The sequence below is a fragment of the Choloepus didactylus genome, chromosome 6, assembly GCF_015220235.1.
Source record: "Choloepus didactylus isolate mChoDid1 chromosome 6, mChoDid1.pri, whole genome shotgun sequence".
NCBI lineage: Eukaryota > Metazoa > Chordata > Mammalia > Pilosa > Megalonychidae > Choloepus > Choloepus didactylus.
The window spans coordinates 28743989-28747452 of record NC_051312.1 but is presented as its reverse complement, the minus strand read 5'-3'; the positions used below and the strand labels follow the sequence as shown (position 1 = coordinate 28747452).

At 44.7% G+C, this 3464-nt stretch overlaps 1 pseudogene; it reads right to left on the bottom strand.

Annotated features, from left to right (window-relative positions):
• Positions 1–1629: 1629 nt before the first annotated feature.
• LOC119536842 lies at positions 1630–3160 on the bottom strand (annotated as a pseudogene).
• Positions 3161–3464: the final 304 nt, after the last annotated feature.

Here is a 3464-nt window from a genome sequence, read left to right as displayed (position 1 = left end):
TGCAGATTTAACGGGCTATTGAAATTCTAAGAGACTAGTAGTTGAGGGCCATTAAGGAACAATCAAGAAAGCAGAAGAACTGGCTTTGTAGACATGGGTCCTCACCCCCTGGATTTTTGCATATGTGCCTGAATCTGACACTGCCCTTCTCCATATTATGTTCACTAGAACTCCAAAAAGTCTCTCTTTTCTTTTTGGGTTTTTTGTTTTGTTTTGTTTGTTTTATTTTGTTTTTTGATTTTTTTTTTTTGTTTGTTTTTTTGCTAGCCCTATCTCCTCTCTGCCAGGCTGACTGCTCTGAGATTCTCTGGTGTCTGGTCTCAGTCTATCTATGTTTGAAGCTTTTGATCAGTGCTCTGAGTTTTCAATCAGAGCTGCAACTGCAGTTCTCCCTCCTGGTTCCCAGAACTGATGGTCCCTCATCCCATGGGACTGTGCCTGGCAGGGAGGGGCATGGGGCCCCTGACAATGAGAATGTATAGATTTCACTGATCTCAGCTGTTGGACACATTTGTGAGTATTGTATGAAGTATGCCCAAAGTCAAATCGCTCTGCAGTGTCCAGTCCATGCAGTTCCTGGCTTTCTACCAACTGCCCTGGAGGTGTAACTAAAACCCACCCTTCACCACTCCACCATCTTGCCCAGCCCCCCCATGAAATAGACTTTTAATTACACATTGATCTCACTTATCATGTTATCCAAACCACAAATGAAAACACTATCAAGCTATTGGAATAATACATTGTATATCAATTTGTTCCCTTATATTATTATCTTTTCCTTAAGGGCACTATGTGGTTGAGGGGTATATGGTTAATAGAATTGAAGCACAATAAAAAGCAGTCTTACAGATTTGGGTAGTCAAGAGTCAGACCAAAGCTGCCAGAGACTGAATTTCCATATGGGCAGGGTGAGACTACACACAGCTCAGAAAAAAAAAAAAAAATGCTGAAAGGCTGAGAGTTGAGCAGAAATTTCAGCATCTTCTCAGTGGCAGATGTGTGGGAAAAAATTCTGGAATTCAAGCTCTGCCAAGTTAGAGTGACTTATTAAATGCTTCAGACTTTCCATTGAAGCCCAAGAATGTCTATGCCTGAGGATTAAAGTCTACATCCCAAAATTATGGACTATTTTATAGGACTTACATCAAAACTAAAATATGCCAACCCTAACAAAGCTGAAAGTTCAAGCCTCTTAGGGTTAAAGGAAAACTACCAATAATTTAACTGCCTGCCAGAACAAAACTCAATATAATCAGATGACAACAGAGTTTCTAAAATGTATCATCCCAAAGTGCAAGTTTTCTTAAAAAATCATTACAAATACAAAAACAAACAAACAAACAAACAAACAAAAAAAAAAAAAAAAAAAAGAAAAATATATGACCTAAATCATACTGAGAGAAGACTCAGGTATTAGAATCAGAAGATGAGTTCTTAAAAATAACTACAAAATCATGTTTAAAAATCTACAGGTGTAATGTGAAAATGGAATGGTAAATAGTTTTACCAACCAACTTGATAAGCTTGAATACCCCTTTTCCCCAGGAAACTACAGAAAAATAACCGAGGCAGACTGGCATACCAACAGTCTTTTTTTTGGGGGGGATGGGGAGGTGAGAATCTGTATCAAGAATTGTAGGACTGCTGTGCTCTTGTCAAACTGTACTGAGATTTGTTGGCTCCAAAACACACTCATGCTTTTCTCTTCACCAGTGTGGCATTTATCTGCATGATCATGGACGCTATCAAGTAGGCACTGCTCCAGACCTGTTTGGTGAGAAGTTCCATGCAGATGGTGCCTCTGCCCAGAACATACCCTCTGAGAGGACTGGAGACACAACCCTGACAAATGGTGGGTCAAAGGGAAAGTTATCTTTAAAGGAAAAGTTAAGTAGGATGGAGTCTGCTTCTTCTTTCTCTTTGAGGATCTGGATGTCATTGTACAAAGTGCTGCCCTGGTCAACTTTGAGGAGTTTGACATTCCAGTCATACAGACTGCCATTCACGAGTCTGACTGCGGAGTTTACCTTTGAAACTCCGTGATTGGTACATATCCCTGAGCTCCTTTTTCAGCAGGTCACTGGCCTGCACCTAGTCAGACACCACACCATCTAAGTAATCTTGCCTCTGGTTCTTTTTAATTTTCTCTAGCATGGCCAAGTTTTCTTTTCTGATACCATCATCTTCAGATTTCTTGCCCTCAGCCAGTTCTTCTTTCATTTCAATAGTGATCCAGGTCTTCCATGTCCTCAGGCATCTCCTCATCTTCATCTTCTGAAGACACGTCTTCCTGCGTGCACTTCTCTGCTGGCAAGGGCTGATCCAGCATCTCCACATCTGGAGGCTGAGGGAGGTTATACAGTTTACACAGGTCAGGGAAGATCCTCTTCAAATGCTGCAATAACAGAGTAGTCCCTTTCTTTTTGTCCACCAGCCTCTCCAAGACAGTGGCTAAGTTAGGGTCATCAGACTCCAGGGACCAGATGGGGGACACAGCAGGGTATGACTCCATGACGTTGCAGTGGATGCGGACAGGATCCCTAGGCGCCGACCCCTGCGGGGAGAAATGTGGTCCGGGCGCGAACCCCGCCCGGGCCCCTGCGCCCCCAGCCAGTAGGAATTCTCTGCTGAGGCAGGCGCTGGCAATGCGGAAGCGCTCGTTGCATTGGGAGATGGACTCCACCAGCTGCAGCTCCTGCTCAGGCAGGGGCCCGACCCCAGCCCCAGGCCCCTCCCTTGGCCGCCCCCAGCGCAACCCCCTTCCTTCCGCCCCCCCACCCCCGCCAGCTGCTGCTGCCCCTGCGGCTGCGGCTGCGGCTGCTGCCTCCTCTGCTCTGCTCCGGGTCCCGCAGGCCAGGTGCCTCCGACCTGCGCGCCGGGCTCCGCCGCCGCCGCCGCCGCCACCGGGGTCCACGCTTCATGATCCCCCCTTCGCCCAACAATCTTTTGTTAATTAAGACCCCTACCTCCGTGGGCGAGGAGGAACTGTTATAAACGAGTCCAGCAAGTCTGTTTATCTTCACCGGATAAGCCCATTCTTACAAAAAACCTCGGCAAACAGTCCTTGCAAATTTATGGCCCATGACACAAGCACATCCTGCCCTGAAAAACTCACATAGCTCTCATCCTCCTTGTCTCCTCTTCCCCATCCCTCCATATCCTTTCTTTGTTCTAAGTAGCCATGTAAACTCTTTCCCCACCACTTTTTTTGAGGAGTAACTTTCTTTAAGTTTTTCCTCCATGCATGTCCCTTAGTTCAATAAACTTACTCTGTATTTTGGTTTGTGGAGTCTGTTTTCAACATAATAGTGCCTATTACAGCTATGGTCTTTAATTAACAGTAATATCTTAATATTTTATCATCAACAATAGCAAACGTACCAAACCAATACTATGAGTCAATAATGGATGTGGAGTAAATAAGGTATATGGGATGTTTTGGGTTTTCTTTTTTATGTTTA